The 25495-nt window shown below is 39.0% G+C and overlaps 1 long non-coding RNA gene across 4 annotated transcripts in view; it reads right to left on the bottom strand.

Moving 5' to 3' along the window:
• LOC123571897 (uncharacterized) overlaps positions 1-25495 on the bottom strand; it is a 154889-nt gene that overhangs the window by 78716 nt on the left and 50678 nt on the right. For 2 of the 4 annotated variants that reach the window (XR_010584755.2, XR_012431787.1), the window contains exon 3: positions 15744-15794. The exons of the other annotated variants lie outside the window; for them this stretch is intronic. This is a non-coding gene — a long non-coding RNA (uncharacterized lncRNA). The remainder of the gene's footprint in view (positions 1-15743; positions 15795-25495) is intronic. 4 annotated transcript variants of the gene reach the window in all.

Consider the following 25495-nt stretch of genomic DNA (forward strand, 5'->3'; position numbering starts at 1 on the left):
ATGGTGCTTAGCTGCAGCTGTGCAAAGCTGTCTGTGCCATTCCAGACCCCACGGAATGTGCATCTTAGACACACAGGCACATACTGTGAGGGGTGGTGTCCTAAAGAAGCTGTGGCTGAGACCCACAGTGGAGAATCCCAAGGCTCGCCCTGCCAGGAGCCCTGCTCCACAGCAGGCTGTGCTGCAAGTCAGTTGCAAGGGATTCAACATGAACACAAATTCCCAGAGCAAATAACTCTAACTCCCACTCCCTCCTGAGTTCCCTCAGTTGCTATTGCTTATAACTCTCCTGGGAGACACACTATGTCAGAGTAGGAACCACATTTTTCAGGTTTCAGCTCAAGGTCAGAGCTCTGTTATTCCCCTGCTAAAGTACCTGTTACTCAGGGGCAATGATGTCAAATGTAAAAGGTCACACTTTGGCAGCTGCTAGGGATCGTCCACAGACAGATGGTGGCTGGGGAATGAATTTGCACCAGTTCCTTAAACTCCAGCATGTACTGCAATCTCCCATTGTTCTTAGGGCTAAAAATGGTGTCAAAAGGCCAAAGACCTAAAAGAGGCAGTTGACACCAGAAACAGTCACTGACACTAAGCTCAAGATGGAGTCAGAAAGATAAATCATTATTATTTAAGCTCTGCACATTTTAATACATACTCTCTTTGCAATATTTCCATAGAATGAGGAAATAAATCACCCTGCTCTTGACATTTTTAATAACTTTAAGAATGTGGTTAGGGTAATACTTAACTTTATTGACATATTGTATGGTTCATCCGTCTCATCAAACCTCAATGAAACTTCAATGAATATTAACTGAGGACCCATAATGGATTAGGTACTGCCTGAAAAATCCCCCAAACAGTCCCTATCTGCCCTCCAGGAGTTCTAACTTATTGGCTTGACTCCTGTCTGTGGAAATCAATAGCCCACAGGGTAAGGTTTTATGGAGTTGGGGGTAGGGACTGTTCAGATTCTAGCTGGAGGATTTGGTTCACTGGGCATGGGAACACCTCTTCTTAGACTCTGGCTATTTGTCCTCAGGTTTAGATGCCTTTCTTGAGCCACAGACACAGACATGATGAATGGGAAGAAGACAGAACTTAATGCCACTCAACAACTATGCCTCAAAGATAGTAGATGCAGCCTACTGTCTGATGTGTATATGACACTGTTCTTCCTGGTTCCCTGCTTTCACAGAACAGAAAAGACAGGCCTAGAGTGGGACCTTAAACTCGCCAAAGTCACATAACTAACTCTTTTATAGCAGAATAAGGAGTAATAACCAAGTGTCTTGATTTTCAGGCCAACTCCCTTTTCATTGGTAAATGATAATGGTGGGGTACTTTACAAAGGGGTAGGGGAACAAAAGGAAAGGGGGTCAAATAATTCAAGTACTAATATGATAATATTTGACCCATTTCTCTAGCATTCACTTTTTGGCACCTTGAATTCTCAAAAACACAAGTTTTCTCTCTCACCCTCAGGATTTTTTTGAGCTGGTGCCTTTGCAAGAATACTCTGATCTCCAATCTTCTTCTCCTAGCCATTCTTAGACATTCTCCAGGCCTTTGTTTGGGTATCACTACCTCTAGTAAGCTTTGCCTGGTTCCTCGCATCTGAGCTAGGTACCCTCTATATATTTTCAAGGTCCCCACCCCCTGTCCTGCATCACAGCTCCTACCACACGTCATTGTAATTTTCTTTTACTTCTCTGCCTTCTTCAATATTCTGTGAACCCCTGGAGGACAGAAACTATATCTGTCTTGCTCAATCAAGATAATCTCTACAGACTCTAAAGTTAATAACTCTAAGAACATGGTTATAGTCAACTTTATTGATATAGTGTACAGTTCATCCATCTTATCAAATTTCAATTAAATCTCATTGGCCATTAAACGAGGGCCCAGAATGTACGAGGCAGTGATGCCTGGCACAGAGTAGATGCTCAATAAATATTTTAGAATCCATAAAGGAAGAGTGGAACTTAGAACCTCATCAGGGAGAAAATGCCACTAGCCATTCCTGCAACAGAAGTATCCAATTTCTCCCTCCCCGCTGAATACATCCTTGGCTACTAATCTGAGCATTCCAGAGTGAGATTTACACTGTCTGAGAAAACATGTAATAGGCCATGTAAAGATAAGATAAAGGTATACACATTTGAATATGGTCCTTCTTATTTATAAGTGTAAACCTAACCCTCAGGAAACGTATCTTCTGGCTAGCAAAAGCCAAGTAAACAAGCAAATACTGGACAGAGAAATAATTTTGCAGAAAAATTACAAAAGTTGTTTAATATCTTTGCTACATAAAGAATTCATATAAATTGATTTTTAATAAAAAAAAAAAAAGAATAAAGTCCTCAATAGATAAGTAGGCAAGGGACATAAACAGAAAATTTCTATAAGGAAAGCCTTAACTAGTAAATAAAAATGTATAAAAATATCCAGCCTTGCTCGTTAAAACAATTGTGTGGTGTAGGACCTGAATCCAGAGATGAGAAAAGGTCAGTTGCCCCTCTCACCCCAGGCTTACTCACAGTAGGACCTATTATTGCTGCTGTATTTCAATGGGCAAGGTGAGACATTGTTTGAGTAGAAGCCCTCAGGTCTTTAATAGGCTGGGAGAGATGCAAAGAGCAACATAGTGAACAGCACAAGAATGTGAATTCTGAACTGGCAGCTAATAGAGTGGCAGGAAGCTGGACAACAAGAAGAGGGATACAACGGCACGGAGGTGGCTTTGCTTGTCAGGATGCAGTGCCTAATGTGGCTAGCCCACTGCCTGGCACATGACAAACACTAGAAAACTGTGGGACTAAATATACAATATTGCACATGGAGGAGAAGGAGTCAAAAATATAAATGAATGTTTGAAACAAGGTAATATGTTTAAATAGGACAGAATCCCAGGGGCTTTATGATTTGCTGTGAAAGTGTGTTTTGGGCTTCTTGTTCAAACAGCTGCCATGTAGGGTTCCCTCTGGTGCGCCCACCAGAAGGGAAATGAGACTCATTCATGTATCATATCAGCATGGCTCCCAGGTGCCTCACAAATTCAGAGATGGGTCTGAGAAACAAAACGATAACAAAAATATGATTTACCCTATTAAACTTTCAGAGGTTAAAAATAAAGATAATCTTTTATTGGTGCCATATAAATATAAGCACAACAATCTTTTGAAGTTTTTTTGAAAGCAGTCTGGCAATATCTATCAAGCACCATGTATCAATTAGTTATTGTGGCAAGAATGTTGTGTAACAAATACATCAAGAGAGCCTGTAAAATCTGCAAGGAGTCACACATGTGTTTGTCTACCTGGGCAAGGCAGAAAACAGGGTAACGCCAACCCATGAACAGGAGGCAGCTCAGTCACTGAGCTCCTTTCCGGAGCTCAAAGGGCAATGCATGGAGTTCAACTGAATTCTCATAATTGCACATTAAAAACTCATTGAAAGGAACTTCATGGGGTGATAGAAGTGTTCTATATATTTTATTATTATTTTTATTATTTTAATTTTTTTTAACAAGCCTGCATGTTGTGCACATGTACCCTAGAAGTGTTCTATATCTTGAATGGGGTTAAGCAGGCATGTTCATCTTTCAAAACTCATTAAAATAATCACCTAAAATATGTTAATTTTATTGTATATAGCTTATTCCCCAATAAAATTGACTTAAAAAATAAAAGCCAGTTGAGAATCACTTTAATTTTAAACTTTGAATTATAGAAAACTGGTTTTAGCTGAAAGCAGGCTGGAAAACTTAAGTTGAATCAAAAAGTATTTATAGTTCTTTCAGTTCTGGCTAAGATGAAATAACAGGGACTGAATTTTGTCCTCCTGTCTGAAATAAACAAGGACAAAAGGACACATGAAAGAACAGTTTTCAAGACATTGGCTATCAGGCAAAACAACAGATATCAGGGCAGCAATGCCTGAGAGATGGAGAACAAGTGAGGGGAGCTGTACAATTGCCCCAGCTTGCTGCCTTTAGAATATTTCCAGACCGTGGAGCAAGAAGGGGGATATCGGGCAGAGACCAGCGAACTTCCCGAGTTTAGGGTACAGAGCTGAAAGTCTTGGGAGACAATGCAGCTAGAGTTCCAAAGACAGAGAGAAGAGAGATGAACAGAGAGAGAACTCTAAAGTCAGCCAAGATCCCCTTGTGTATTCAACAAACTATTGATCAGCACCATGTACTGAGAAAACTACTTAAGTGTAGAAAAAGAACCCCCAGAAAAGATTAGAGAGAATAGTATCTAGTGTTCACACAGGGGCAAGAATACTGCCTGTTTTCACCAGCAAGACTGGAAAACATCATCATTCACCAGCATGAGGTAGCGCATGCACAAAGGGCTTGCCTAACTGGTAGGGAATAATTAACTGTAGGCTGAACACAGTTTGGTCTCACCTAAAAATATGAAAAGCAATAACCTAAAAGATCAAACAGTTGCCAAGTAACTTAACTGTATCACAGAACAAGGCTCAAAAATATTTACAGGAATACAAAAATATCCAGCACCCAACAATGGATAAAGAAGTTTAACTCATAGTGATAAAGAGGTAAATACACTGAGGGGGCATGATAATCCTAAATTTTTATGTTCCAGAAAAGAGAACTTCAAAAAACAAGAAGCAAAAACTGATAGAACTTCAAGGAGAAACAGACAAAGCCACAGTTGATTGTGGCAGATTTTAATATCCTCTCTCTAAACAATTGATAGAACAAGGAGACAGAAAATCAGTAAGGGATATACAAAACTTGAACAACACCGTTAACCAACATGATCTAATTGGTATTTATAGAATACACTCCACCTAACAATAGCACAATACACATTATTTTAAAGTGCAAATGAAATATTTACCAAGATAGATTATATTCTGAGACATAAATAATTCTCAATAAACTTAAAAGGATTAAGTTCTTAGAAAGTACATCTTCTGGTCAAAATGGAATTAAGTTATAAATCAGTAACAGAAAGATCTCTGAAAAATCACTAAATACTTGAAAAGCGAACAGCATACTTCCAAATAACCCATGGGTCAAAGAAGAAATCAAAAGTGCAATTAGAAAGTATTTGAAGTGTAAGTAAATGAAAACACAACATATCAAAAGCTGTAGATGCTGCTAAAGCTGTACTTAGAGGGAAATTTATAGCACTGAATGCCTGTATTAGAAGAAATGTTTCAACTCAGTGAGCTCAGCTTCCACACTAAGAAACTAAAAATGACAAAGAAATTAAGCCAAATATAAGCCAAATAAAGGAAATAACAATTATCCAAGTGAATATCAGTGAAAAAGAAAACAAATGCAACATAGAAAAAAGTGAGTGAAGCTAAAAGCTCATTCTTTGAGCAGACCAATAAACCTCTTGCCAGACCAAAAAAAAAAAGACAAAAATCTCTTGCCTTTTTTTTCTCAGTAAAAGAGAGAGAGAGAAAAGGAGAGGGAGATACAAACTAGCAATTATAGGAATGAAAGAGGTAAAATCACTACAAATTCTACAGTTGATAAAAATATTATGGAGTATATTATGAACATCTTTATGACAATAGATTTTACAACGTAGGTAAAATAGACAAAATCTTTGAACAACAAAAACTACCAAAACTCACTCAGGAAGAAATAGATAGTCTGAATAGTTCCATACATATTAAAAAATTTAATTTGTAGTTAAAAACTACAAACTACTTGGAGTCGCATAAAGAAACTCCAAAGCCCAGATGGCTTCACTAGTGAAAACAGTAAAGAAAGAAATAACAAGAAATGAAGCAAGGAATAAAAACTTACCAACTAATCCCCATGAGTTCCGCATTACCCTAATACTAAAAGCAAGCAAAGATATTACAAGAAAAGGAAACTCCAGACTAATAGATCTCAGTAATATAGATACAAACATTTTAAACAAAATTTTAACTATATCAAAAGAACACAACAGAGAATCCAAAAATAGACTCATATATATATATATGAACAATTATTTTTGACAAAGGCAGACGAGCAATTCAATGGAGAGAGATTTACTTTTCCAAAATAGTGTTAAAATGATTGGATAACTATACACACACAAAAAAAATGCATTATATGCAAAAATAACCTCAAAATGGATTATAGGCCTAAATTTAAAACCTAAAACTATAAACTTCTAGAACAAAACATAGGAGAAAATCTTTGTGACCTTGGGTGAGGCAGTGATTTCTTATATATGACACCAAAATCCCAATCCATAAGAAAATCATAAATTTATATTTCGTTAAAATTAAAACGCTTATTCTTCAAAGGATACTGTTAAGAGAATCAAAAGACAAGATACAGACTGCAAGAAAATCTTTGCAAAGCATATATCTGATAAAGGACTTGTCTCCAAAATATATAAAGAACTCTCAAAACTCTGTAATAAGAAAACAACCCAATTTGTTTTTACATGAGCAAAAGGTTTGAAAAGCCATTTCAACAAAGAAGATACACAGATGGCAAGTAAAGTCCTGAAAAGGTGCTCAACATCATTTGTCTTTAGAGAAATGTATATCTAAATTACAATTAGACAGTCCCACATACCTACTAGAATGGCTAATGTTAGAAACACTGACCATAGCAAATATTGATGAGGATGAGCAAGTATTGATGAGGATGCAAAGCCAGTGAAACTCTCATATACTGCAGGTGAGAATGTAAGATGGTGTAACCATTTTGAAAAACAATTTGGGATTTCATAGTTAACATATACCTACTATATGACCCAGCCATTCCTCTCCTAGGGGTTTACCCAAGAGAAATAAAAGCATATGTCCATACAAAGATTTGTAAACATTTGTTTACAACAATTTTATTTTATTTTATTTTTTTTTTTTAATTTTCCAAATCTGCCCTCTTCCTTTTTTTTTTTTTTTTTTTAATTAATTTATTATTATTATACTTTAAGTTATAGGGTACATGTGCATAACGTGCAGGTTTGTTACATATGTATACTTGTGCCTTGTTGCTGTGCTGCACCCATCAACTCGTCATTTACATCAGGTATAACTCCCAATGCAATCCCTCCCCCCTCCCCCCTCCCCCTTTCCCCCTCCCCCCTCCCCATGATAGGCCCCGGTGTGTGATGTTCCCCTTCCTGAGTCCGAGTGATCTCATTGTTCAGTTCCCACCTATGAGTGAGAACATGCGGTGTTTGGTTTTCTGTTCTTGTGATCAATTTTATTTTTAAAAGCCCAAAGTGAAAACAACCCAAATGTCCATCAATAGGTAAATGAATCAATAATTTGTTGCTACATCTATACAAGACTACTCAATAAGAAGAAGGAATGAATGATTGACACAACAGTGATAAATATCAAAATAACTATGAGTTAAAGAAGCCAGTCAAAAAAATACATACTGTTTGATTCTATTTATATAAATTTTAGAAAATGCAAACCAATTCATAATGACATAAAGTTTATCAGTGGTTCCCTGTGAACAACAGGAGTGTGTGAGGGCAGGTAGATGAATAGATTACAACCCTTTGGGAAAACTTCTGGAGGTGATGGATATGCTTATTATTTTTATTTGGTTGATGGTTTCACAGGAGTATGCATGCACCCACACTTATCAAATTGTACATGCTAAAAATGTGCAATTTATTGTGTGTCAATTATATTCCATTAAAGCTGTTAAAAACAAAAATTATAAAAGTACAAGGGACCAGCAACATTTTAAAGAGATAGTATACTTTCATTTTTGTTTTATTTTATTTTGTTATGTTGGTGCAGTGGGGAGCTTTTGAATGGGGACTGGAGAAAGAAAACTTATACTTCAAAAGAAAAACTATAGTACACCTGTTGTTAGCTGTTCTTGAGTTTTTTGTTTGTTTTTTTGTTTTGTTTTGTTTCTGTGGTTTGAACTAAATCCTAAATTCTTTGTGGGTTACAAGTCCCCAAACCAATGCTTTCAAATCTTTACTTTTAAAACGGGGAGTTGCACTCCTTACCCTAGTACTCAGTATTTACCTTATAGTACACTGTTCCCTTAAATGTGATGCTGAAACTACAGACGACAATACTGACAGCTTTGCCATACGAGCCTTGGAACCCCAGCCAGGCCTGCATGAGTACACTCAGACAGTTGCAAAGTGGTTTCACTTCTTTCACCTTGGAGTCCACACCTACCCCTACTACACCCCTGATCAGCAGGAAGAAATAAGAGCAGTCGTCACCCTTCTTCCATCTTCATTAGCCAACACCTTAAGATTAAGGTGTTAAAGAACCTAAAAGCAGGGATTGAAACCACTTTTGCAAAATTATGACTGAGGCAGTGAAGGAGATCTAACTTAACCAACTCCATTTTGCTTCTAACCTCTAAGCTGTCCTTGTTCATTCCTGGGCATAAGCTGAACTAACTTCGGGAGGAGCTTAGTTTATACTTTAAAACAAACACAATAACAGCCCTTTCCCAAAACAAACCTCCTTCCTGTCTGGGTACTAGACTACTAACATTAGCCACAGGATTAGAAATTATGGTTTAGGAGTCATGCTGCTAGAGGCTAAAGATTCTGACCCTCCCTAAACTCCTAAGATCAAGGCTTGAGATGTTTTGCAGACCTTGCATATGATAGATCAACTGGCACCAACCAGATTGATAAACTGGCTCATCTGATCTTGTGACCCCCTCACCCATCCAGGAAATGACTCAGTGCAAGAAGGCAGTGACACACTATGATTTCATCTCCAACCCAACCAATCAGCACTCCCAGACTCACTGCCCCTCCCCACCCACTAAACTATCTTTAAAAACTCTGATCCCCGAATGGGGGAGACTGATTTGAGTAATAATAAAACTCTGGTCTCCCGCAAATAAATAAACAAGTAAAAAAAGAGTGAGGGAATAATGGAAGTGTCTTCAGAGAGTGAGGGGAAAAAAACAAGTGCCTCAGAGCTAGATGAAAGGAAAACAGGGGTTGGAGGAGATAAGTATAGCCAGGCTCCACACAGTAAAACCCAACTTATTCAATTTCATCTGGAGCCATAGGATGAGATGGCATAAGGAAGTCACAAGCAGTGGGCGTTATCTGATAGCTGTTCAGGGAACGGGAGAAGATCAGCCAAGTTTCTGCCATTGCTTCTCACAGCTTAAGAAGAGTCCCCATTGTTGTGACAGAGAAAAGCTACCAGGAGCTTAGCAGACCCTGGAGGACTTCATAATCCAACTTCCCCTAAATCTCAGAACTTCAGGAAAACTCCAAGAGGAAACAAAGCTTTACAAATTTTCTGGATGACTTAGATCAGTGGTCTCCAAATAATTTTGATTGCAATCTGCTATAGGTAAAAAAGAATCTGCGCATGTTCCCTCTAAATAGGGTCACTCACTACAAAATTACATCCCCGTATGCTGTTATATCCATACAACATATTGGTTTTTTAAAAAGAGCATCAAAAGTAGAAACTGTACAAATATAAGACAAAAACAAATAAAAAATCAGAGTTATAATATTCTTCCTACCCTCCATATTCCCTTGCTTACTGGGTGACTACATCTCACTTTGGGGACCACTGAGTTAGATAAAGCATTCTAGTCATGTACAGTGGACAAGAATAATCAGACTCAGACCCAGTAGGCTGTGTCAATATTAGGAAGAATAGAAATACTTGTGATAGCAAAACGTTGGAAACAATTGGTCTATTCAAAGAAGAATAACCAGTCAAATTTATATCCATTTGTCAGATAATTAAGCAACCATTTAAGGTAATATTTTCAAAGAATATTCCTTGACACAGAAAAATGTTCATGATGTGGTATTACATGAAAAAAAAGAACAATGAATAATAGGAAGATTCTAATTTTAACAAATGAAAAACTATCAATGGGTCATAGAAAAAACTGGGCAGAAATGTATTCAGGTGTGGCTGAATTGTGGCTAATATTACTTTTCTATCTGATCTTTTCTGTACTGTCCAAATGCTCTACAATGAACATTTTCCTCTATATAATTATAAAAACACAATAATTTGGTAAAGAAAGCATTGCAAATAACTCCACCAGGCAGTAAAGATCAGTGACTCCGAGGACATCCCATTACCTACAAATCTAGTGAGACATTAAAAGGGTTAGAAAAAAAATTTAAAAACAAAAAATCAAAACTGTAAGCATAATGTAAAGGAATCTGGGCTCGCAGCAATACTCAGGAAATACATTCACTCCGACCCTCTACAGACATGCACCCTGCATGCACTGATCACGCCACAGGCTCTAGGCAAGGCCCTGGGGGTGTAAAGATGATTCCGATGCAAGCGCCCTGCCCTTGAGTATTTCAGTCAGTTGTCTTGTATTCTCATGCTGTGTTATCAGAAACAAAAAGCAAAAATACTTCCTTCCCTTATGCAAAGCAGCTTTTTGTTTTTCTATTAAAGCAGTTAAGAGAAGTTCTTGCCACCACTACCCCGGAAAGGTACGACAACTAGAGATTCTGACAAGGACAAATAAAATGGGTATATCACACAAGGGGAAAGGTTAGACTCTTCAGTATGAAGGCCAAGAGAAGACATCTGCATCCACAAAACCAAGAACCAGCCAGGCATGGTGGCTCATGACTGTAATCCCAACACTTTGGGAGGCTGAGGTGGGTGGATCACGAGGTCAAGAGATTGAGACCATCCTGGCCAACATGGTGAAATCCCGTCTGTATTAAAAATACAAAAATTAGCTGGGTGTGGTGGTGCATGCCTGTAGTCCCAGGTACTAGGGAGGCTGAGACAACAGGATAATCGCTTGAACCCGGAGGTGGAGGTTGCAGTGAGCCGAGATCCCACCACTGCACTCCAGCCTGGGTGACAGAACGAGACTCTGTCTCAAAAAACAAAACAAAACAAACAAACAAAACAAACAAGAACCTTGAGGATTCATGAGGCACGGATTTACGCACCAGATTCCAAAACTCTGTGACTAGGGGATATCCTGTGAAATGTGATCCAGGTTTAGTTCCAGACATAAAAGGAAGCAATTTCTCTCACGGTGAGTAATAAATGGATTGAAACTTATTGGAATTCATCACCCCCAAGGGGTGGTGCTGGCAGGAAATATAAATGCCTTCCGAAAAGGTTCAGACAAATCTGGGAGTGACAGAATTGTGAATGACCTCCCTTGCTCACTTCCTCTTGCTCTCTGCCTCTAAAGCAGGCATGGTCTTTAGAGGCTGGGCTGGTGTTTGCACTAAAGGATTTCCCCTAGTGGCCAGGCAAGGTCAGGACCCCCATTCCATGCTCCTACAGCATCCTGTATTTAACTCATCATAGCCCTGACCACACTGTATTACAGTTCCTCCTTGATATGCCTGAACCCCTGTGAGGATGTGACAGAGGCAGAGCCAGTACTGAGCAGGTGCTCAATAAATGTGGGTTGAAAGAAAGAGTGTGTGACTCTACCTGTCCTTTCCCCAAGCCTGGGAGGTGTGCCAAGCACTGCATTTAATCAAGGCCAAATTTTGAGAGCTTCCGACACTGGCAGGAATGCTGATTACTCTCTGGTCCTCACTTGCCACTGCTCCCGACTCCAAAACCATACAATCCTGGAGCATAAAATCTGGTAGAATGGCAGGGAGCACTGGCTGCTTAGGATATGCTCTCAGAGCAAGGGCCCCAAGTGAAGTCACACAAGAATATCTCATCTGAGGAAACGGCTCTTAGAAGCTCCTGAGCGGCTAATGTCTTTTATCCCCCCTCCTCTTATCATCCCCCAGACTTGCTCAACAGACAGCTCTGTTGTCCACTGTTGTGGGCTTCTGAGCTTTCATCTGCAAATCAATTCCCTGGAAATTTCACAATAAAGTACACTGAGCTCTGTTATATCAAGGACACAGTCTCCTATATCTCCTCTAAAACCTTGTTTCATAACATTAATCTTATCCAGAAGTGTGCCAAGATTCTTCAGATTGAGGGCATGGGGATTTTAATTTGTTTTTCCATTAATGATCAGCATCCATGCTAAACCTGTAAATATTACTTCTACTAATGCAGTGCAATGCTCATTTTTAATCCAAATACACAGAGTGAGCAATTCAGGGACACACTTTGCCCCAATAGGGCTTTTGCAAATCTGCATTTGGCTTAGGAGACAAGAGAGGGGAATACTTTGTATTCTGGGAAGTTGCAGTGGTCAGCTAGGATTCAGTTTCCTCATTCTTAAGATTTCTCCAGGATATATGGGAAGGAGAGGAAAAATAAATCAAAAGTAGTACAGATCATAACACCGCACAGTTGTTAAAGCTGAAAAGGATTTTAAGGACTTTCTACTCAAAAGCCTTTCTTTTTACAGGTATGAAATGTAGTCACAGATGAGGATGTATGGCCCACGAGTAACTGTACAAAGTCCAGAAACAGCAACCTCCTTCAGGTTCTCAGAAACGGGATGGAGTGACCACAGTGGCAAAGCACTCTATTGCTGAGTTCATAATTACCATTCAGGTGCCAGTGCCCACCAGGGTCATCATACACCACAGGCTCTCCCGGTCAGTGCTCATTTGAAATATTCTATTACACAGGTCCCATAAATGGAGTTTAAAAAGTCAGATATTTAGTCTGATTTGGGGTTCCCAAAATACACTCTCTAGAATTACACAAAACCTGTAGAGGTAAAAAGTTAGGTCCTGCTGGGAATCCCGAGAGCCTAAACCTAGACCCTGCCAGGACTCAGATCTAAGGCATGGTGAGCCCAGGCCTGGAGGTGTTCCAGATGTGTTCAGGGCCTCCAACACAAGAAGGAAAAGACACAGAGAAACTAAAGATAAGTGGTTGCCCATAATTATCAGTCTAGAGGCCATGGGAACTGATGCTTCTGGGCAGTCAGGTGGGAGGAGAAATAAAGGTCACAATCACTCCCTGAGCAGTCTCCACAAGGGGCATTTCTCAACAGTTTTCAAGATAACAAGTTGATATGATGGTTATAAAGACTATGATGGGAAAAAGCATTATGGAAAGCAGATGTGAAATACGGGATTGGACTGTCACTAGTCACACTGTGAGTCTCTACGGCAGATGGACTTCAAGTGACAGCTGCTTTCTGTGCTCACCCTCCTACCACCCAGCAATTCCACCTCTGCCCTGTGAGACCTGGGTTATCCTTCTGGAGCTGAGGGAGGAGAAGGGCAGAAAACATGCTGATATGATGGGGGTCTGCATCCCAAAATATCTCTGTTCCCTATTGAGCTAGATAGATAAGGTAAGGGCCAAACCAAGGTACAAAAGTACTCTGCCTTGCAGTCAGGCAGTGATTCCTTCAAGGAAGACTCAAATGACACACTTGCTGAAACTCTGCACATGGTGCTCAATGCCCTGAGAGTCTGGTCTGCTGGGAGAAGACATAAGCCACAATAGGCTTCATAAGCTGATGTTTGTGGATCTGACTTGCAGTCCACTTGTCCCCTTGAGAACAACAGTTCCAAAGTATGGCTGAATGTCCGTTGGCCTGGGATTGCAGACTGCTGAAGGATAATGAGAGGAATAGCAAGATCAGGCAATAGCTGGACAGTGTAAGTCCAGGCCAGAGTCTCAGCCATCCATCACCCTGGACCACAGAGGGCTTTCCTTCCACTGGGCTTAGGCATGCGACACTTAGGTAAATAGTGACACACTTCACAAGGGAGAACAAATACAATTTTTATTAATTATATATTTAAAGTGCAGTTTATTCAGCAATTTACTCCTTTTTTCATTGCATTTAATTTTAGGGGTGTTAGTGGTGGTGGTGGAACCGTTTTGATTACAAACTGAGATAAACCACCTGTCATTAAGATATCTGAGATCTGTTTGTTCTTGCTTGTTTGCAGGAAGCAGCAAGACCTTGAGTACAGGAGCAAGAACTACAGTAGGACCGAGACAGCGATTATGCAACACACTATTTCAGGTGGACACAGAAAGCTCCTCTTTCAGAAAAGGAACTAAGGGAGGAAATGAAAAAGGAAAAACTCATGGAGTCCACCTTTCGTCATATTGTCACACTTTTTGGACTGTACATCAGTTTCCACTTTTTCTGACGCTTCTGTAACTTGAAGAAAATAATCTCATAAGCTCTAAGATCTGTCTCTGGAAGGAAAGGTGGAGAGAAACAGACTAGACTGTGATCAAGTAACCAAGAAATATGTGATTTCTAAGCTCTGTCAGCGTTTTGGACTGTTGCTGTGGGAGGTCAGGGACCCCGAACGGAGGGACTGGCTGAAGCTGCCGCAGAAGAACATAAATTGTGAAGATTTCATGGACATTTATTAGTTCCCCAAATTAATACTTTTATAAGTTCTTACACCTGTCTTTACTGCAATCTCTGAACATAAATTGTGAAGATTTCATGGACACTTATCACTTCCCCAATCAATACCCTTGTGATTTCCTATGCCTGTCTTTACTTTAATCTCTTAATCCCGCCATCTTCTTTATAAGCTGAGGAGGATCTATGTCGCCTCAGGACCCTGTGATGATTGCGTTAACTGCACAAATTGTTTGTAGACCATGTGTGTTTGAGCAATATGAAATCTGGGCACCTTGGAAAAAGAACAGGATTAACAGCAATGTTCAGGGAACAAGGGAGGTAACCTTAAACTGACTGCACCAGTGAGCCAGGCAGAACAGAGCCATATTTCTCTTCTTTCAAAAGCAAATAGGAGAAATATCGCTGAATTCTTTTTCTCAACAAGGAACATGCTGAGAAAGAGAATGTGCCCTGAGGGTAGGTCTATAGACGGCCCCCTTAAGGCGACCGCCTTTTATGGTAGAAGCCGAAGGGATGAAATAAGCCCCCATCTCCTGTAGCACTCCCAGGCTTATTAGGATGAGGAAATTCCCACCTAATAAATTCTGGTCAGACAGGCTATCTGCTCTCAAACCCTATCTCCTGATAAGATGTTATCAATGACAATGCTTGCCGTGCCTGAAACTTCATTAGCAATTTTAATTTCGCCCCATCCTGTGGTCCTGTGATCTTGCCCTGCCTCCACTTGCTTTGTGATATTTTATTACCTTGTGAAGTATCTGATCTCTGTGACCCACACTCTATTCGTGCACTCCCTCCCCTTTTGAAAATCGCTAATAAAAACTTGCTGGTTTTATGGCTTGGGGAGCATCATGGAACCTGCCGACATGTGATGTCTCCCCCCAATACCCAGCTTTAAATTTCTCTGTCTTGTGCTCTTTCCCTTTATTTCTCAAACCAGCCAAGACACCTAGGAAATAGAAAAGAACTCATGATAAATATCAGGGGTGGGACTCCCCCGATAGACTGTGATTGTATGGAGACCTTGAATAGATGATCCTCTGCTTAGAAGACACTTCAATGACTGTTTGGGTATAGGAACCTGGGTCAAGAGCTTGGTTTAGGTTAAAGAGGGGAGATGAACTGCTCTGTTTTAAGAAAGTGATAGGAAGATAAAGATAAATTGAGTCCAAACACAGACTTAACAAGGAATACTGAGCTGCTATAATCCCAGTTTAGGAGAGCTGAGGCCATCCATGCCTACTAGGGAGTCCTCCATATTCCTCCAACTCCACATTCCCAAAAGCTACGATCCTGTTGATCCTGTCTCCCCATACATATGCTTTCTCTCTCTCTTTCTCTCTCTTTCTCTCTCTCTCGCCTCTCTTTCTTTCTCTCTACCACCCCCACCCAGGGCTCCTCATGGAAATCAAATGTCCCCTCACTTTGGGTAGCAGCCAGAGTATCCAAGCTACTAACCCCCCACCCTAGACACCCACTACTTCCTACTCCCCTCCATACTCACCACAGACAAGTCTTCTGTGAATTTCTAGGTTTCTGGAATGCAGGGCCAGGACTGGAAGAGAAGATGAAGATGAGGATGGAGAAAGCTTATAGACACACAAGCCAGCAATCATCCCTCTTCTTTCTACACCAATTATGGGTCTGTGCTTTCCTGTTTACAGATCTCATCAGCCTGGCTCTGTATCCCAAATTTGATGCCTTAGTGTGCTATTGTGTGAGGCAAATAACTCTATTGCCCAAGCCTAAGACTCTCCCTATTACTTGGGCCTAACCAGTGAGGAAAAATGGAAAAAGGCCACTGTGGGCTAGTAAGATTGCCCTCTCAATTTTCAACCTAACCAGGTTCAGAAGGACAGCAACTATGGAAAATGAGGAACACTTGGAGCTAAATGTAAAATATAAATTTAAGATTAATAAAATATGATATTTCCTTGTATTTACAATAGTGGTAGTTGAGGTAAAAAAGGCATATGAAGAATGTTGCTCCATTTTTAAAAATGGTAGCTTAGTAGAGGGTTTTGGGAGTGGGGAAACTATTTTCCCAGCAGGGCCTTGCATTGCTTAGACTTACTACAGAGTCTGCTGGGAAATGGAGTCCATTTGTCTAATAATGGTATGCCTGCCCTATCTGCATTCCTCAAGTCATTATGATGTATCAGGTACTACTTTCTTCTCCAGATGCTAATCCCAACAAAGCTATTTCTTCTGGGGAAAAAATAAATGAATAACTGGGAGTTTGTGGTTTGTGACTTGGGAGCCAGAAAATGTAATAGAAGTCTCAGAAGGAAGAAAGAAGGCAGCAGGGCAGGCCTATTGGGGATTACAGCTAATTTTAGAATTGTAGCATTAGTTATAATGCCTCTTATTCAATTTTAAGTGATTGCCTATAAGCTCTACCCACTACCCACAGACAGTCCTTAAGTAAAAGTCTCTGGTGCACATAAAATGTGTTAGTGCTAACTAGGAGTAGATTTAAGGAATTGGGGAGGTCTTCAGCTTGAAGCAAAGATGTGTGGCAAATTAATGGTGGTCAAAGTAGGAAAGTCACAGGCAAAAATCCAAAATTCAGGAAAGCAAATTACTAAATTAAAAGCTACGTAGGAGAAACAACAGCTTCCAGGTAAACTTTAATATGAAGTTACTGGTTGTTATAGACTGAATGTCCTTCTAAAATTCATTTGTTGAAATCCTAACCCCTAATGTGATGGTATTAGGAAAAATCAGCGTTCACATTTCTGTGTTGTCTTTCTTCTGATCCTTTACAGTTTGATTCAATTCAGATACAAAAAAGGGCCACATATTATAACTGTTGATATCTAGCTTGAGTATCTTTTAACCTAAAGGTTCCCCTTTCCTCTCTCTCTCTCTCTCTCTCTCTCTCTCTCTCATCTTTTCTTTATAATTTAGTTGATAAGTAAACTGGATTGCTTTTCCTAAAGGGTTTTCCACTGTCTGAATTTTGCTAATTAGATCCCATGGTTTCACTTGATGAATATCTCTGTTCCTCTAAATTGCTAGTGCTAAGGACTTGATATAGATTCAAGTTTGTTTTTCTTATTTCTGTTCTTTTTTTTTTTTTTGGCAAAACCACTTCACTGGTGGAGTTGTGTACTTTCATCAGGAGATCCATAATGCTCACATGTCTCTGTGTTGTTAGCAGTATTGATGATCAATGCCTAGATCCAACAATTCATTCGTGATTACCAAATATTAATGCTCTAATTATATCATTTCTTCTTCACTTAGCATTATCTGTATAATAATATAAAGAAGAACTTTCCCTTATCATTAATTTGTTTACTCTGAGGTATAGCTCTTGTAGAAAGGAAAGATAATTCCTGGATAATTTCCTTATATTTACCAGTTTTCAGAATAATAAATTAGTTTCCTAATTTTCTATCAGTTATTACTGAGTTTCTTCTTTACTGTTATTTTTTAGCCACCTCATAAATTTATGAATTCAAATATATTTGATACGATATGAATCCATTAAACTGTATCTGTATCAGTGGCCAAATCATTCCATTTTTGGATAGTGGTAGCCTTTTCAATTTGGAATCTGAGTCTTTGACAAAACCTTAGTAGTCTTTCATTAATTATCTCCTTGATTTTTAGTATAATATGATATTTAAGGCTTGCCTTGTTCATTCCCTGTTTCAGAATGGGAATAAGCTTTTTTTGTTAAGAACAGTCCTTTTCAGGGAAATATTTAGAGACCATAGCGTGGATACTAGGGGTGCTCATTGCTTCTGGGTTGGCCATTACTTCTAGCAGCACATCAAAATATTAATCTACCACAATCAAGTAGGCTTCATCCCCAGGATATAAGGTTGGTTGAACATTTGCAAAACAATAAATGTGATTCACCACTTGAATGGAACTAAAGACAAAAACCACTTGATTATCTCAATAGATGCAGAAAAGGCTTTTCATAAAATTCAATACCACTTCATGTTTAAAACTCTATATAAACTAGATATTAAAGAAACGTACCTCAAACTAATAAGAGCCATCTATGACAGATCCACAACCAACATTATACTTAATGGGCAAAAGCTGGAAGCATTCACCTTGAAAACCAGCGCAAGACAAGGAAGGCCTTTTTCATCACTCCTGTTCAACATGGTATTGAAAGTCCTAGCCAGAGCAAGAGAAAGAAATAAAGGGCATCCAAATAGGAATAGAGGAAGTCAAACTATGCCTGTTTTCATGATATGATTCTACATCTAGAAAACCTGATAGGCTCAGCCCAAAAGCTTCTTTAGCTGATGAACAACTTCAGCAAAATTTCAGGATAGAAAATCAATGTGCAAAAATCACTAGCATTCCTGTATACCATCCACAGTCAAGCTGACAGCCAAATCAGGATGGCAATCCCATTCACAACTGCCAAAAAAGAATAAAATACCTAGGAATACAGCTAACCAGAGAAGTGAAAGATCTCTATAGTGAGAATTGTAAAACACTGCTCAAAGCAATCAGAGAAGACACAAACAAATGGAAAAACATTTCATGCTCATAGATAGGAAGAATCAATTTCATTAAAATGGCCACCCTGCCCAAAGCAATGTATAGATTCAATGCTATTCCTATCAAACTGCTAACATAATTATTAATAGAATAATGAAAAACTATATTAAAATTCATATGAAACCAAAAAAGAGCCCAAATAGTCAAGGTAAACCTAAGCAAATGAACAAAAGCTGGAGGCATCATGTTATCCAACTTCAAACTATACTACAAGGCTACAGTAACCAAAACAGCATGGCACTGGTACAAAAACAGGTACATAGACCAATGGAACAAAATAGAGATCCCAGAAATAAAGCTGCACACTTATGAACATCTGATCTTCAACAAAGCTGACAAAAACAAGCAATAAGGGAAAGACTCCCAACTCAATAAATGCTGCTGGGGTAACTGCCTAGTCATATGCAGAAGATCAAAGCTGGACTCCTTCCTTACACCATATATAAAAATCAACTCAAGATGGAGTAAAAACTTAAATGTAAAACCCAAAACTATAAAAACCCTGGAAGACAACCTAGGCAATACCATCCTGGTAATAGGAACCAGCAAATATTTCATGACAAAGACACCAAAGGCAATTGCAACAGAAGCAAAAATTGACAAGTGGGATATAATTAAGCTTAAGAGCTTCTGCACAGCAAAAGGAACTATCAACACAGTAAACGGACAACCTACAGAATTGGAGAAAATATTTGCAAACTATGTATCTGACAAAGGTCTAATATCCAGCATCCATAAGGGACTTAAACAAATTTACAAGAGAAAAACAAACAACCCCTTTAGAAAAGTAAGCAAAGGGTATGAATGGACACTTTCCAAAAGAAGACATACATGTGTCCAACAACCATATGAAAAAAAGTTCAATATCCCTGATCATTAGAGAAATGCAAGTTAAAACCACAATGCGATATTATCTCACCCCAGTCTGAATGGCCATTACGAAAAAGTTAAGAAAATAACAGATGCTGGCAAGGTTGCAAAGAAAAGAGAACACTTACACACTGTTGGTGGGAGTGTAAATTAGTTCATTGTGGAAAGCAGTATGGTGATTCCTCAAAGAGCTAAAAGCAGAACTACCATTCAACCCAGCAATATATCCATTACTGGGCATAAACCCAGAGGAATATAGATCATTCTATCATAAAGACACATGCATGCAAATGTTCACTGCAGCACAATTCACAACAGCAAAGACATGGAATCAACCTAAATGCCCATCAATGACAGATTGGATAAAGAAAATGTGGTACATAAACACCATGGAACACATGCAGTCATCAAAAAGAACAAGATCATGTGTTTTGTGGGAATATAGGTGGAGCTGGAGGCTATTATCCTTAGCAAACTAACACAGAAGCAGAAAACCAATACCACATGTTTTTACTTATAAGTGGGAGCTAAGTGATGAGAAATCATGAACACAAAGAAGGGAACAACAGACACTGGGGTCTACTTGAGGGTGGAGGTTGGAAGGAGGTAGAGGTGCACAAAAGGTAACTATTGGGTGCTGGGCTTAATACCTTTTTACAGAAACAGTTTGTACAACAAACCCCCAAGCCATGAGTTTACCCATGTAAGAAACCTTCACATGTACCCCCAAACCTAAAATAAAAGTTTAAAAAGTAAAAAGAAAACCACATATACCATGATTTTCTATACCCATCCTCAAAAAATTAAAAATAGGATTACCATATGCTCCAGCAAGTCCACTTACGTGTATATACCCAAAATAAATGTGTATATACCCAAAATAAATGAAAACAGGGTCTTGAAGAGATATTTGTAACCCATCTTCATAACAGCATTGTTCACAATAGCTAATACATGGAAGCAACTCAAGCATTCATCAATAGATGAATGGATAAACAAAATGTGATACGTACATATAATGAAATATTACTCAGCCTTATAAAGGAAGAAAATTCTGCAATGTGCTACAACATGGGTGAACATTGAGGAGATTATGCTAAGTGAAAGAAGCCAGTCACAAAAAGACAAATACTGTGTGATTCCACTTACGGGAAGTACTCAGAGTAATCAAAATAATAAAGACAGAAAATAGAATGGTGGTTGCCAGGGGCTGTGAGGAAAGAGGAATGGGGAGTTACTGTTTAACAGGCACAGAGTTTCAATTTTATAAGATGAAAGGAATTATGGACATGGATGGTTGTGATGGTTACTCAGTATTATGCCACTGAGCAGCCTGGAATTGACTAAGTTTCACATGAGATTAACTTGGACTCTGCTCTTAGTTACAATCTGAGATGATCCAGGAATACCTTTACACTATCAATGGTAAGTTTTATTTTGTGTGTATCTTACCATAATAAAAAAATAGAAAAAACTTATACCACCTCTCTCACATACTGACATTACCTGCCTGGCCCTGGAAAGTTGGGAACCCCTGACCCAGACCCTAAATTCTAAGAGAATTCTAACCCAAAGTTTTAGAGATTCCCTGTATTCTGTGGCATTTTGAAACACTTTCCACCACAAATCCTTTTGCTAGTTTGCAGTTCAGTCAAACTCAGTATTTTTTCACCCATTCTGTCTCTATCTTTAAATCTTGAATCCAAAATATTTGTATTAATATCGATTGACAAAAATATCTTCTTATAGCTCAGTGAAATATTTCACTTTATCCTGTTTTCTAAACAAAAATATTTGTAGATTCTTAAAAATCATTGGTTTGATTTGACCTAGTGAGAAAAGTGAAGCCAAAGTAGCATATCTAATTTAGATAAAGTAATTGCAGTGGCATGAGTAACTTTATGTTAGTCCTCCTTGATTAACTTTAAGATGAATCCTGACATTAGTTCATGGAAATTATTCTATTATCATAATAGAATATTTCTGCTGAGGAAACCTTGCCTCTGAGGAGCAAATGATTGGCCTCTTTCAAACTGCTTTAGAGGACTACAGTTTGGAACAGTAAAACAATCTGGGGGTAGTGGAATGAACTATACCTAGAATTAGTTTACAAGAGTTTGAAGACTGACTCTGTCAGTACTTTGCCTTGTGCAAGTCATCCTACCTTTCTGAGCCTCAGTTTCTCAGATTTCTCTATGAAATAGAGAAATAGAATAGGAATAATTTTATCCACTTTACAGGGATGTTGGAGGTTTAAACAAGATCATGAATGGAGAAAGAGATACTGGCAGATAAATGTTTACTTATTGCTTCCTCCTTGTTATTTAAAGGTGGAGTGAAACCGTATCTTAGCAAAAAAAAAAAAAAAAAAAAAAAAAACCATGGTATGTTCTTCCAAAATTCACAGAAGTACTTCAGAAAAAAAATCTTAGTAGACATTTTCCAGTCAAAACCATCATAAAGTGAGGAGACAATGACTCTGAAGAGATACTGCACTGTTGATTCAGAGGAAAAGGTAAGTTGACATTTGGAAGAACATAAACATGTGGAATTGAAGACAACATATTTCTTACAAATTTCTAGACTTCTCAATGGTTCTTGCTCCTGAACTGGATAATTTATAGAAAACTATAAGCTGTGTCCAAAATGGATATATATTATACCCACAGTATTTGCCCTAACCAATGTATTAGAACTGATAAGATTGTTTTATCTATAGGTTTATGTGATGGTCCCTGGCAAATAGCCATGGAGGAGGTATCTCTATAGCAACATTTATAACACCAGTTGGGATGTTGGATTTTAATGAGTTCAATTTGAACCAAGAGCTGTTTATCTCTTTACAAAGGTTGGTCAATGAAATATGCAAAGGGCTGAGCACTTTTACCATGGCCTGTGCTCATAAAATTGCTCTATTCATCGATAGTGTAAAGGTATTCCTGGGTCATCTCAGATTGCAACTCAGAGCAGAGTCCAAGTTAATCTTATTTGAAACATAGTCAATACCAGGCTGACTTCCAGGACCCAAAGGTGGCAAAAAGATAGAATGCAAGAGTCTCATCTTGTTATTTTTTGGCCAAATTACACCTGGAATATTGTGTGTTCAAATTATGTTTCCCACACTTACAAAGGGACTTTAGCAAATTGTAGCATGTTCCAAGAAAAGCAAAATTTCTGGAAACCATTATGGATGAGGTCTTGTTCAAAGACTGAATAAAAAATGAAGATTTATTGAGAGCCAAAGCCTGTTCTTAAATGCTCCACAGTCTGCCAAAGCATTGGGATTATTTTCTGTGGTCCCTGAGGACAGAATGAATGGGTAGAGGTTACACATGGGCAAATCTCAAATCACAACCAAAATAGTGGTATTTTGCTTATGTATGACTGAATATACATTATGGGCTATCCAAAGAGATGGTGCATTCTCTGGCACTAAAAGTAAGCATGCAGAATCTAGACAACCACTTTCCAGCAGTGCTGTAGAGGAGCTTTACACACCAGCAGCAGAGTTGCTTGGAGGACCCCTAAAGTCACTGTTATTGTCTGAATGTTTGTGTCCTCCTAAAACTCATATGTTAAAATCCTAACCCCCAAAATCATAGTATTAAGAAATGGGTCTAATGGGAGGTAGTTAGGTCATGTGGATGAAGTCCTCATGAGTGGGATTCATGCTCTTAATAAAGAGGCTCTAGAAAGTTGCCTTGCTCCTTCCACCATGTAAGGTTACAGCAAAAAGTTGCCATCTATAAGCTAGGAAACGGGCCCTCATGAGACATCAAATCTGCTGGCCCCTTGATCTTGGACATCCCAGACTCTGGAACCATGAGAAATAAACTTATTTTGTTTATAGACTACTCAGTGTATGCTATTTTGTTATAGCAGCCTGAACAGACTAAGACTGTCACCCAGCCCTGACATTCCGCACCTTCCCAAAAATTGTAGTTCATGAGAAGCAGTGTGGCATAGTGGTGCCCTTGACCTCATGACTTGGGCAAGATATACACCCAGGTTGTAATTCTAACTCTGCCAATTTGGTCAAATGTTTTAACATCTCTAAAGTTCAGTTTCCATTATAAAATAAGAATCATAATAGGAACAACCTCCTACTGCGTTCCAAGAGTTCAGCCAAGTCATCTTGAGCTCAGCATCCCCAGGAAAGACAAAACAGGTCTTCCTCACCAGTTTGACAACACTGGGCTTTTTATAGGTGTATCTAATGATGGATTAGATGCTGTGTTCTGTTTCCTTTTGACTTGTTTCTATAAGAAGATGAGAACTTTAAGCAGGCTGTGAATTCTTTCAATACAAAGCAATCTCCAAGGGGAAACATTGGCAGTGGATTTGGTGTCTGTATATTTTGAGTCAGGAGCTTATCCTATGGACAGATCATCAGCAGAGCTCCTAATGCCCTGCCACATGGGGTGTGAGGATATCAGTCTTCCAGTTAAGCACTCAGACTGCTGGGGATGAAAACAGCTGGCAGACGAGCTTTCTTGACTATAAAAAGGGAACTGGCCTAAAGTCGTTCTCAGACTTAGCCTCAGGAATGGTGCACCCTAACCTTGGCCTAAGATGGCAGAAAAAGAGAGGGGTTGCCTGGGGGCATCTAGTGAGGGTCGCAGGGATTGTAGAGTAGGTAAAAAGGAATTATTCCACAGTTAAACAAGGAGAGGTGAGATGAGAGGTGGATTTCCAGCCACACTGCCAAGCCAACCTCACTGAGCTGACCTCAGTCATGTTCAGGCTCAGCTTTCTTCCTTGTCCAAGAATGAGAAACCCAGAGCCTGTTCTTCCCATCAACTTCCTGCTGGTGCATAAAGAAAGCTCACATCTCCTGGCTGAGAAAAAGCAGCCCCACAAGGCTTGTGAATAAATGAATATGCACTCCAACCTACTGATGCATCTGTGAACTTTGATTTCACTTCTCAGGAGCACAATTTTATTACAACCAAGTGCTCCATTCTGCAAAAAAAAAAAAAAAAAAAAAAAAAAAAAAAAGCCACAGAGGGAAACAATGAAATTATACCTGCTTTGTTTGGACTTCAATGGCATCACAAACCACAGAAACTTTCCATGATATCACCTTCCCTTAATGGGAATATTTACTGCTTCGGTCCCTTGAGTAATATCTTCTTTCTTTCACACTCTGTTCAATTTCAGGTTTCAATTTCAGTAATTTTATTGACATGACAACATACACAAATGCTGCTGGAGTTAATCCAGCAATGCTCCATGGCTGGGGCCCATTTTATATCATCACTGTCTTTTCTATTATTCTCCATCTCTCATTTGGTGATAGGCTGTCACAGAACAGGAGAATTCTCTGCTTGTCCTTATTTTCCCTGAAAGTTATAGAGAATTTTTCCTTCCATCTTAGAAGAAGCCAGTCTATTGCACTTTTGGGCAATTTGAGGGAAAAAAACATTATCCATTTTCTTTATATTTTACACACAGGAGGCTCCTCTTCCATTTCCCCAACTCCCCTGATTTAAAAGTCTGTTTCATGTAAGTTTCAAATCATCTCTGGTTGTTGTTGCTTTTTTACATTTCTATTTTGAAGTTGGAATTATGTATCTTAAACCTGTTAAAGGTTTGGGACATGTTCATTTATTGGGCTGTGGCAAGAAATTGCCACAAACTTGGTGGCTTTAAACAACAGAAATGTATTGCCTTCCAGTTCTGGAGGCAGAAGTTCAAAATCAAGGTGTTGGCCAGGCTATCTCTAAATCCTCTAGGGGAGAATCTTTCCTTATCTCTTCCTAACTTATAACCTTGATGTTCCTTGACTCGTAAGTGCATCACTCCAATCGCAGATCCCATAGTCATATGATGTTCTCTCTGTTCTGCCTGCAT

This window comes from Macaca fascicularis, chromosome 2 (assembly GCF_037993035.2).
Source record: "Macaca fascicularis isolate 582-1 chromosome 2, T2T-MFA8v1.1".
In the NCBI taxonomy this organism is placed as follows: Eukaryota; Metazoa; Chordata; class Mammalia; order Primates; family Cercopithecidae; genus Macaca; species Macaca fascicularis.